Source organism: Portunus trituberculatus, chromosome 18 (genome assembly GCF_017591435.1).
Source record: "Portunus trituberculatus isolate SZX2019 chromosome 18, ASM1759143v1, whole genome shotgun sequence".
In the NCBI taxonomy this organism is placed as follows: Eukaryota; Metazoa; Arthropoda; class Malacostraca; order Decapoda; family Portunidae; genus Portunus; species Portunus trituberculatus.
In genome coordinates this window covers 14,118,049-14,130,804 of record NC_059272.1, presented here as the reverse complement: position 1 = coordinate 14,130,804, position 12,756 = coordinate 14,118,049, and the positions used below count along the sequence as shown (strand labels likewise).

General features: G+C 38.8%; 1 long non-coding RNA gene across 1 annotated transcript in view; it reads right to left on the bottom strand.

Moving 5' to 3' along the window:
- Positions 1 to 280: 280 nt before the first annotated feature.
- LOC123505485 overlaps positions 281 to 12,756 on the bottom strand; it is a 15,977-nt gene continuing 3,501 nt past the window's right edge. The window contains exons 3-6 of the long non-coding RNA XR_006675148.1: positions 11,089 to 11,302; positions 1,813 to 2,054; positions 1,353 to 1,536; positions 281 to 323 (exon numbers count right to left, since the gene is read on the bottom strand). This is a non-coding gene — a long non-coding RNA (uncharacterized LOC123505485). The remainder of the gene's footprint in view (positions 324 to 1,352; positions 1,537 to 1,812; positions 2,055 to 11,088; positions 11,303 to 12,756) is intronic.

The following is a 12,756-nucleotide window of genomic DNA, read 5'->3' as shown; positions in this document are numbered from 1 at the left end:
GCATCACGGTGAGCGAGGGTCTCTGATCACGTGGGTAATGTGATCAGGGCAGCGGAGTTTCGTGGCAATATAATCAAGGGTGTCATTATGTTGAGTTAAGTGGTGTATTCAACTGGGGATAGTGTGTTATAGGTGCCTCTCGTGTTTCTCTGTTGTTGGTTCAGAGTGCCGCGTCACTTTCATTGTTTTTTGTTCTAATGTACTTTACTATATTTGAAATATATATAAAATTGACTTGGAAGAGAGTTTTCCTTCAATGAAAATCCCAGCCCGTGTGGTACAATGATAACACGTCGACGAATCTTCAACAACTTGACAAACATCTTTAGAGTCAAAATGTTGCAGGTGAGATAAAGAGAGAGAGAGAGAGAGAGAGAGAGAGAGAGAGAGAGAGAGAGAGAGAGAGAGAGAGAGAGAGAGAGAGAGAGAAAAACCTATGAAGTATGAGTTGGCCAAGTATACGGTATTGGAATATTTTCAATGTGTCAAGAATAATTTCGGTACTGTTTAAATTTTGGAGGAATCACATGCACATCTTAATTACGACATCTTAGCCACAGAACAGCACAGCCAAAAGGCATACACAGCAAGACCCCAGAGCATGAAGGAGTGAAAGATTAGTTAACTCACACCAACAGCTAGGCAAAGAACCCCGAGGGAGCCCAGCACAACACCCACCACCATGCCAGCTTGGGGATTTTGACACTTCAATGACCGTCTTCTCCTGACTGTTGCTGCTGATGGGCAGACCGAACACTCCCTCAGGGAGAGGATCTGGACGACTCCACGCACTCGTCAACGTCTGTGGTGGAGAAATACACTCTCAGAAACACAGATTTATTAAAACTTAAGGAAAGATGTTAAAAAAAAGGAAAGGAGAAAGTTCCACGTTTTTCAGGAACACACATTCAGAGATACGTTAAGGAAAACTACAACAATTATATCTCTAAATACAAATGCATATGGCAAGGTAAAATTATACCAAATCATGAAGAACAAACTATCCTCAAATCGCTGATCTCAGTAATACTCGTGAGATAAAATGCATGTTCATGTATGCCAAGAATAACAAGAGTGCAATTAAATACCACACTAACTTCTTTAGGCTGCTAAGTGTAGAGATGAAGGGTTGAGACGTTTAAGAAGAGAGACCGTAGAGTGACAGTGACAGTCCCTGACAAGTAACCGGGACCTTACTGTATTCTCAGTATGTCAAGAACAATTTAGAAGTGTTTACAGTTTTGGTAGAATCTCACCCACTGCTTAATTACGCCATCTTTGCCACAGCACAGCCACAACACATCCAGAGCAAGACCCCATAGTATAAAGAAGTGAAAAACTATTTGACTTACCCCAACAGCTAGGCAAAGAACCCCAAGGGAGCCCAGCACAACACCCACCACCATGCCAGCTTAGGGACTTGACATTTCAATGACAGCCTTTTCCTGACCGTTGGTGCTGCTGGGCGGATCAAACACTGCTGAGGGGATGGTCCACAGGGAGAGGATCTGGGCGACTCCACGCACTTGTCAACGTCTGAGGGTGGAGAATTACACTCTCAGAAACACAGATTTATTAGAACTTAAGGATAGACTTACACGCATTCCAGGAACACATATTCAACAATACGTTAAGGAAAACTACAAAAAATTATATCAGTACTCATGACAAATGCATATGGCAAGATAAAATTATACTTAATCATAAAGAACAACCTATCCGTAAATCGCTGATCTTAGTAATACTCGTGAAACGAAATGCATGTTCATGTATGCCAAGAATAACAAAAGTACCCTTGAATACCACACTAACTTCTTTAGGCTGCTGCTAAATGAAAGGTGAAGGGTTGAGAAGTTTAAGAAGACAGACCATAGAGTGACATTGACAGTTCAGGAGGGCCTCATCTTCACACTTGAACTTCCTGACGAGTTTGTACCCTGCATGGCCGGCACTGCCAATAGTATGACTCTCGAGTGTTGATGCAAAGGGGCTAACACACACCCGACATTCTTGTTCCGGCACTCGTCAATGCCACACAGCTGCACAAACTCATCCTGCCACAAGAAAGGCATTTGCTTCAGTACTGTCAAGTTGTGATTTTTTTATTGTACTGTATACAATGTAAGAAAACCTGCAACTTTTATATGAAACAATGGAGTTCAGGGTATGAGTTAAGCCTTGCGTGCCATAGTGACAAAAGCAAGGCCTTCTCACCACCTCTCCGTTACTGCAGTAATGAATCATACAAAGGAGACCGATTAAATTACAGAAAGGCTGATATTGAGAACCTCAAGAGCTATTTTAAAAACGTAAACTGGGAGATGGAAAACTCAGAAACGGTTCAAGAGAAATATAACTTATTTTTGGAAATATACAAAACAGGAGTCGGGGAATATGTCCCGAAATATACACCTAAAGAATAAAGAAAGAAAGATTGGTTTAATGCAAAGTGTGCTAGGGCAAAGGAGAAACGAGATGGAGCATGGAAAAGGTGGAGAAGAAACAGAAATCCAGAAAATAAGGAAAACTTCAAAACAGCAAGAAATGAATATGCTAAGGTGAGAAAGGAAGAAGAAAGGAACTATGAAAAGGACATTGTCGAAAAATGTAAGGAACAACCAAAATTGTTCTAAAGATTCAAAAATGGAAAAATCAGACAAAAAGAAACAATAGAAAAGTTAAAAGGAGAGAACGGAATGGTGGAAGACCCAAAAAGTATGGCAGAACTGTTAAATAGTAAATTTCAGGAGATCTTTACTAAGGAATCCAAATTTGAAAGACCACAGGGTAATAGAGAGACTGTCCATATGAAAGAGATTAAAGTAACCAAGCTTGAAATAAAAAAGTTGTTGATGGAATTAGATGAAGAGAAGGCAATGGGACCGGATGAAGTCTCAGGCAGAATACTGAAAGAATGTAGGGAAGAACTAGCAAGTCCTATATACATCATAAAATGCTCAATAGAAAATGGAACAGTATCAGTGGAGTGGGAAAGAGCCGAGATGGTTCCCATATATAAGAGTAAAAGGAAGGAAGAACCTTTAAATTACAGACCAGTATCACTAACTAGTGTAATATGCAAGATGTGTGAAAGAGTAATAAAGAAGCAATGGACTGAGTTTCTTGAAGACAACAAATTATTATCAAATAGCCAATTTGGTTTTAGAAAAGGTCAGTCATGTGTAACAAATTTATTGAGTTTCTACTCTAGAATAGTTGATAAAGTACAAGAAAGAGAGGGATGGATTGACTGTATTTATTCAGATTTAAAAAAAGGCTTTTGATAAAGTGCCACATGAAAGATTACTGTGGAAGTTAGAGGAGAAGGGTGGCTTAAAAGGAAGCACATTGAGATGGATGAAAAATTACTTGAGTGGGAGAGAAATAAGGACGATAGTTAAAGATATGAAGTCCAAGTGCAGAGCAGTAGACAGCGGAGTGCCACAGGGGTCAGTATTGGCGCCAAAACTTTTTCTCATATATATAAACAACATGCCAGAGGGAGTGAACAGCTACATAAATCTGTTTGCGGACGATGCGAAACTGTGCAGAGTCATTAAACAAAAAGAGGATTGTGAAATACTACAGGAAGACTTAAACAAGATCTGGAAATGGAGTAAAAAATGGGAGATAGAATTCAATGTGGATGAAAGCCATGTCATGGAAATGGGAAAAAGTGAGACGACCAGTGGGAATCTATAAGATGGGATATGGAATAGAACTAGAAAAAGTAAAAAAGGAAAAGGACTTGGGAGTGACAATAGAAGAAAACAATCAACCGGTAAGCCATATTGATAGAATTTTCAGACGTATAATTCGCTAAGGAATATTGGATTAGCATTTCACTATATGGACAAAGAAATGGTGAAGAAATTGATAAGTACTAAAATAAGACCCAGATTGGAATATGCAGGAGTTATGTGGCCCCTCCATAAAAAGTAACACATAAGGAAATTGGAGAGACTACAAAAAATGGCTACAAGAATGGTTCCAGAATTTAAAGGGATGACATATGAGGAGAGACTAAAAGCAATGAATCTACCAACCCTGAAACAGAGAAGAGAGACAGGGGATCTCATACAAGTTTATAAATTAATTAACGGAATGGATCAAGTGGATAATGAGAAACTGATCCTGAGAGAAGAATATGACATTCGAAGCATAAGATCGCATAATAAGAAACTGAGGAAAGGAAGATGTCTGAGAGATGTTAAAAAATTTAGTTTCCCGCAACGATGTGTTGAGACTTGGAACAGTTTGAGTGAGGAAGTGATGTCAGCAAAAAGTGTACATAGTTTTAAAGAAAAATTGGATAAGTGTAGATATGGAGACAGGGCCACACGAGCATAAAGCCCAGGCCCTGTAAAACTACAACTAGGTAAATACACATATACACACATGTAGTGAACACCACTACACTACACTAGCTAAGCTTGCTCCCGACGCGGCGCCGAACCCCCCTTACCTCCTGAGGCTACCGTATTTTACGGCTTGCAAGACGCTGCATCTTGGAAGACGCACCCTAATATTTGAAAGAAATTTCTAAGAAAAAAAAAGTCATTCTCATACAAGAACACATTCACCAGATACCCGACCACTGTCCACAAAAAACATCAGAAGCAAGGAGTCTGCAAGACACTATTGTTTCACCACTCATTACAAATTTGCTGGAGCACTCACCACAAATTTAAAACTATGTAAATAAAAACACCAAATGTAAATACATATACACAGTGAAACAGTCCATCTCTTGTTTTAGTGGCAGGCGACGGCATGTTTTGGACCTGTTGTTTACATTATGGAATCACTTGTCCGATCGCCCAAACCGAACACGTCAGTGCTGCAGTTTGTATTTATTTTATTTTGCAGTTGTGCTTCATAGGCTTTATCAATGTGAATACAATTCACAAGTGGAGTTTTGACTCTTGTTTGAATGAGTAAGCCACTTGGATGTTCTATTAATAAAGGTATAAAGGCACCTGGCATGATGTGTATGCGTTATGTGTGCATGTATGTGTGTGTTGCAATGAGACGAGGGAGCGGCCCGTTTTCTCCACACGCTGAGTAGGCTGCAGGAAGGATTATGGTATTGTAAATACTTGTAACACCTAAGTACTGAGTTTACATAATATAAAAGGCCAAATTAAATGGTACTTAAGCTAACATCATAATGTAATGACTCAACATACAAATCCAGGTCGCTATCTGTCAAGTGTCCAAGCTCACTTGAGGTTGGATGCTGCCTTACAATACAACATTCATCTTGGAAGACACACTAGTATTTTTCAGGGTATTTTTTAGGAAAAAAAGTGCATCTTGTAAGCCGTAAAATACGGTAAGTCTTGATTCACACTATCGCTAAGGTCTCGCTTCGCTCTCGCTCTGGTCAAGATCCTGGTTCATTCACATGTATGGTCTGCTCTCGCTCCGCTATCGGTCCCATCCCTTCCTCTCCTTCAACACTAGTGGAAGTCACACCACCAGTGACAGAGGATAAGTGACTTTTCTCCATCCAATTTGGCAGTGATCGCCTTTGCACTTAACAAAGAAAAAGAAAGAAAGCAAAAAAGGAGATTGTGGGTTCATCCTATGCTGAAAGGTAGAAAGAGTGAAGGAGAGTTTCATACTTTATATCCTCATCATATTGATGATGAGACTAAATTTTTCAATTACTTATGAACATTAGAATATTTGAAAAAAAAATACTCTAAAAAATTGAGGATGAAAACCACAAGATGTAATTAACTTTTGCATATTTTTTTCCAGTGTACTCATATATATATGGGCTAACTGTAAAAATTGTCCTTATATCAGTGATAAATAAAATTTTATTCTCTATTTAATTACTTACCTACCTTTTGCATGATCCCATTGTAGTGTTTTTTTTCTGATCCTCCATGTTTCATAGGATGAAAGGCAGAAACATTTCCTCATACAAAGGCTGAATCATGACTGGAGCAGACTGTTGCTAGTTCACACTGGCTGCAACAGTCTGGTCTTGCTCCGCTCTTGCTCCAGTCAAAATATCTTTTGAATGTATTGCAACTGGAGCGAGAGTGAACCGTTACCGCCAGTGTGAATGCTTACATTTAAATGCATTAAACATTATTGGACTGGAGCGAGAGCTGAGCGCGATCAAACCTATACTACTACTACGCTATGGAGTCACTTTGGGTGTGGACGCTGCAGTAAATCCCCGGCTCGCCACTATGCCAAATGAGCCCCAACATATATCACTTTGTGTCATTCGTCACCTATTTTCTAATTATTCTTATGTTTTATTTCCCATTAAATACTCTTTTAGATTCAATAAGAGTTTGTAGTGTTATGAATGCACTGTAGTATTATAATATAGATAATAACAATTAGTATACATACATAAATAACACAACACGTGGCAACGCTATTTTGCGGGGTTGTCAGGTAGGTCTGGGAAGGCAGGCAGGTCAGGGATTGGGGATTAAGGTGGGTCAGGGTCATTCATTCATCACCTGGCCACCCACCCAGCAAGATGAAAGGAAGCGTCACAAATCGTGGTGGACCAATACACAGCCGAGAGAAAGAACTTATATACAACGTATATAACTACTTCTTAGAAGAAAAGGCAAACAGAGGGCCTATAATAGAAGCAAGTAAAGCAATTGAACGAACTGCAAAGGCCACCAAATTCAGCAAGAGAACAATCATGCGGATCTGCTCACAACTCCACAAGGCTGCTATGACTCAAGTGGAGCCAGACACACCAGAATTCTTGTCGCCAAAGAAAAAGCAACGCAAAGCACCTGTCACAAACATAGATGATTTTGATATACAGGTGGTGAGAAGAACTGTATTAAGTTTTTATGAAAGGAAGGAGGTCCCTACACTGCAGAAGATACAAGAAGAATCGAAGGAAAATATATCATTCAGTGGATGTATCAAATCACTACAGAAGATTCTGAAGAAAATTGGATTCATATATGGAAAGGTGGATGGGAGTAAATTCCTTATGGAAAGAAATGACATTGCAAATGTTCGAACGCAATTCTTACGGGAAATGCGCCGATACAAACATCCTGCCAAGAACATCGTATACCTGGACGAGACTTGGGTTAACCAGAATTACACTGTAGAGAAATGCTGGACAGACACTGCATTGCAACAAACAACAGGGATACAGGTACTAACAGGAAAAGGAAATCGACTGATTATTCTCCATGCAGGAACAAAAGATGGTTTTGTTGAAAATGCAGAATTAGTTTTTCAAGCTAAAAACGATGGAGGCTACCACCATCAGAGAGAGAGAGAGAGAGAGAGAGAGAGAGAGAGAGAGAGAATATTACTGGGGTTTTCAAAGTAGTACATCCAAAACAAACAGTTCAATAACAACTAAAGTAGTCCATCTATAATTTCAAGACTGCTGAACACAGAATTAAAATGAAAAAAAATAAATTTAAATGAACAAAAATGAACAGCTAAAGAAAGAGCATAGCAGGTGTATGTCCTGTGAGTCAACACATCAACGTGACCTGAGTGAGGGAACACTGCAAGACAGATGAAGGTAAGCTAGATAAGAGACAGTGGTAATGTATGGTAGATTGGTGGAAGTAGATTTGAAGAGGATGGAGTGGCTGACTGTGACAAAGCTAGCGAGAGCAGAGTAGTTAAGTAACATGGAGTTTATGAGTTATGAATGTTAAAAGGATGAGCAGAGATGGACAGGTTATGGTTTGATTGAGTTTACCTTACTGAATCTGTATCTTGAGAACTTCACTTATTATTGTCTTAAATACTTCTGGTGTAATCTTTATCAATTGCTGAATAATTCATTAAATCTTGTACAGTAGGTGTGAAGGAGAGGGATGGATGTGGAGTACATACAGGTATTTCTCAATTTGTGTGCTTTTAGATTAGGAAATTTTGAACAATATGAGGTAAAAAAAACTTAATTTTTTTCATGTTACACAGATTATTTAGAATGACATGATGTCAAGAAAATCACGTTGCATGACTGGTTTAGTTCTGTGATGCAGCCACCAGGTGTTCCTTGTGTGTACCGCCAACATGCCATCTCCACATGGTGCTTGAAGCTCATTGCTACTAGTGGTGGGCAGGAACTGATAATACAAGTAATCAAGGAACCTGTTCCTTGGGTGGGTGGAAACTTCAAACCTGGTTTAGGAGCTGGTCCTGCATTGAATTGGTAAAGCGTGGCTAGTGAATACCAACACAACCAATACAAAGCTGTATAATGGGACATCTTAATATAAACATGTACAAGTAAGCAATAATAAAACATAACTTCTTTAGCTTGATATCCCACAACTCATATCCTTCAACTTAATGTCAGCCGAATGCAATCTTCCTGACTTGACATGTACAATACAGTTTAGTTCAATAATCACGTTCATTTTATGCAATTTTTACATTATATGATCCTACCTCTCTGTAGTATAATTCGAGAAATCCCTGCATTGCAGATTAAGAGAGAATATCTGGTTTTGGAATGGGGGAGAGGTGGAAGAGGTTAACAGTTCTGCTATCAGGGAGAAATGATTGACTGTGAGGCAGGGGTGGAAAGAGCAATAAGGATGACAGCAGCAGCAGTAGCATGGGAAGAGTGGAAAGAAATGGTGAGTCTGTTAACAAATCACAGTATATTTCTAATAAGTATAATAGAGGTGCACAGTGCCTGTATAAGGTCAGTTTTGCTGCATGGTTCTGAAAAAGAGACTTTTGAATTCTGAAAGGGTGTGATCATAGAATGCTGCAATGTATGGCTGCCATGAGATGGCAAGATAGGATGGCAAGTGAGGAGGTGGCAGAGAGGTGTGGTGTCCAGCAGTAGGAAGTAAAATTCAGATAGAGAAGACTTTGTTGGTTTGGGCATGTAAAGAGGTTACAAGACAGTAGAGATGTACCGATACATCTGTATCGATATCGGTATCGGAATCGGCGGTATCGGCCCATTTTTTGGGTATCGGTATCGGCTTATTTTATGCCGATACTTCCGATACCCAAAAGGAATTTACTACTTAGTGATATATTCGATAGGTATAAGATATTGATGATACCAAATTAATATAATACGGCGTATTAAGTTTCCGTGGTGATTACTGTATGTCATAGAATACTGTTTTCTGTGGTAATAAGCCACAACCTCTAAATTGGACGTGTATGAAACGCGTATAGGCTGAACTTCGGCATCCTGTCACACGGTCAGTCATGAGTCACCACGCATTCTCACTGTCTCTCAGTCAGACGCTGCTCCTCCACTCACACAAAGTTCACACAGGTGAAAAGCTTATGTTTTTTAACTATAATCTAAGAATGTCAAACTTCAGATATTGAGAATTCAACAAAATGATTTGGTATATATATATATATATATATATATATATATATATATATATATATATATATATATATATATATATATATATATATATATATATATATATATATATATATAGTTAGGCATTTTGCATTATTGTAAATAACAGCATATTCTTACTTGATTTATAATCAACAGTGGTAGTGGTAGCCTTTTCCAAGCTATCATACTGGAATAGGTGGAAGCTCGAATTATATATGTATATTAATTTTAATGCAAGTTTAATTTTTGAGTTACTTCTGTTAACCTAAGGATGTAAAAATTCCATAACTGAGAAAGTGACGATTCTGTTTTGTAATCATGTGCATTGTGTATTATTTGTTGCATATTAATTATTTAAGATCATAGCAATACACTAGAAATTTAGAATAAACTAAACTTTTTTCTATTTAATTGAAAAGATTGGGTGAAAGCTCATTTTTCTGAACTGGTCTACTAATGTCTAGTGAATTAATATCAAAGGATGTAAGATTTAATTAAAGAGAAACATACACAACAAAATGAGTTTCTTTTGATAATATTTTGTGTCTTTTTTACAATTTTAATAATTTAAAAAATATTTTTGATCGCCAAAATATTGTCAATAAAATTAATAATGAAAATGCACAAGACCAAATGGTCGCTAAAGGAGTAAGAAGTAAGAATTTAAAATAACTGACAAAAATCAGAAGACTGAGAAGATATTCATTCCAATTACCGAGTAATTTACCTTTGCAAATGGCTTCAAAAAGCTTCTAGAATTGCTCCTATTTCACAAACGTTCTCAGAAGGACTTACAGCATTCCCCAAAACAAAGCCTCCAATCTGATAACGCTCGCCGTCCACCAACTCATCCTGGTGTCCAGTGCAGTAATCGCTATAAGTAGTAGTATCAGTATCGGTGGTATCGGTATCGGTAGAGGGAGGCGGTGGGGCAGTGGATAAGGTGGTGAGCGTGGGATCGGGCAGACATCCATGCGTAGGTTCGAATCCCACCACGTACAGCCTTAAACACTTTGCCATTTGTCGAGTGGTTTAAAGTTACCTACATGTCACCATGATACCCAGGTTCTAGGTGGTTACACTCATGATGAGCTTTGGGGGTGATATGGGCCCTAATATGGGTACCACTATAAATAAAATTGCCTGTGCCACTAATGGGCGGAAGCTGAACAGCGCTTCCCATACACTCTTCAAGTGTGCCTACGGGCGCTATAGGCTTTACCATAAAAAAAAAAGAAAAAAAAAAAAAGTAGTATCAGTATCGGCCCAATTAGGGGGTATCGGTATCGATATCGGAATCGGCTAAAATTTTGGTATAGGTACATCTCTACAAGACAGTAGAGCAAAAGTGGTGGAAAATATGAAGGCTGGTAGAAGGAGACCAGGTGTAAGACCTAAGAAGACATGGAGGAAGTGCATTCAGCAGTACATGGCCCTGCTGGGAGTGAATGAAGAGCTTGTGCAAGACAGACGAGAGTGGAGAAGAGTCATCTGATGTCCAAACCTACTGTGATGGGAGAAAAAAAAGATGTTAAATGATAAAAAAGAAAGATTGCAGGTGAGTGATATGAGTCAAGAGATTGCATTTAAGTCTCATAAGAGTGAAGGTGGTGTGCTTGTGCACTGTAGGTGTGGGAAAAGCAATAAAGACGCACCATAATTAAAAGTAGCGGATTTGAGGCAGGTTTGAGCTTAACAGCAGGTGTGGGACATAGACAGGCAACCACACACACCTGACATGCTTGCAGGACCACTGGTATCCTGCCACTGGTGTCCTGAAGATGATGGGAAGGCTGACGTGTGGTGGTGTGGCAGTTAGGCAAATCCTTGGTGATGGGGAGACAGATGTCTGGTATGGTGGTGGTAGTCTTCAGGGAAATTCTTGCTATTCATCTCTTGCTTTTTGTCTCCAAAGGGTGTGTGTCTCACTAAGAATCTCTTCTATACCTGCAATATTAGCAACAGTCAACCATACTGAATCTGTGTCACTTTTTCTAAAGCCTACACACATATCCTGTATCAGACATTCTGGATCACATATCATTGCTGCACAATGATGCTGCTATTAACAATTATTGATGGATATGACTGGAGATAGTTCTATGAACAATTTTACTATGTATTGTGACAATCAAGATGTCATAAAAATAGCCACAAATGCTGTTCATCATCAGAAGGCAAGGCACACAGATATCAAACACCATTTTATTGAGGCAAAAGTACAAAATGGTTTGATGCAACAAAAGTATGTACCACTCTGACCAAAACATTGCTGATATGTTCACCAAGATGAGGTTGTGACACTGTCACAGTATTATGGCTCAGTGAATATTGTTTGTATATAAATGACTGTCTGTGTGTTACTATGTTGCAGTTTATTGTATTTGTGTCTATCTTAGTTTAAGAGTGGGTGTTGTGCTGTAAACATAATAATTATTGTATTGTTTATGGTAGTGGGCTTATTGGTGCTAGTCATTGGGATAGTTAGTGACATGGGATTGTATGATGACACTCTCTATGTCAAATTTACAAAATAAACAACATAAGTTCAACACCAACACCAACAGAAGTCATGTGTTTCTGTACCCTGCCCTGTTCGCCCACATTATGCTTGTGAGCATGGTCCTCACCTTTACAATCTGCAAAAATTACAATCTAAGAAGTTATCAAACAAAAGTTATTAAACAGAACTACAAGATTAATTACAGAAACCTCACCAAGAAGATTAATCCTGTTTTGATTGGGCTCTACTGGATACCTGTAAAAGCAAGGATAGCATTCAAGTAGTCATCAACCAGTGATTATGAGCTATTCACCATATTGGAGAAAATCATTACTTGTTATGCAACCAGATGAAATTACTAATACTTGTACACCCACAACAGGAATTACACTTTATGAATCACAACCTTCTTCAAATGTTGGATTGCATGCTATGAATTCCCTTCTGTTGTCCCAAGGAATATACAATAAACTACCAATTGACATCAAAAGGACTTAGGATCTTGCCAGGCTTAAAAAGAATTAAAAACTTTATACTCTGAATGCTATGACAAAGAAACTTTTCAATCTGTGCTTCCAGAGCAATAAGTGGCCAAAAATCTGGAAAACTAGTAGTGTTGTGCCAGTACAAAAACAAAGTGATGTGAATAATATTTAAAACTAATGGCCTGTGTCCCTTCTGCCAGTGCTTACTAAAGTGATGGAGACCATGGTGGTCTTGTCTATCGCTGACACCTGCTCTGCACCAAGCAGTTTGGCTTCAGGCAGGGAAGATCAGTGGCTGACCTGCGCCTGCTGCTAGTAACAGACCTCAGTGCCACCCTGGACCAATGCAAGGCCACTGCTTTGCTAACACCACAGGACAAGGTGGAGGTGCTCAGGATCACCTAAGACAATGG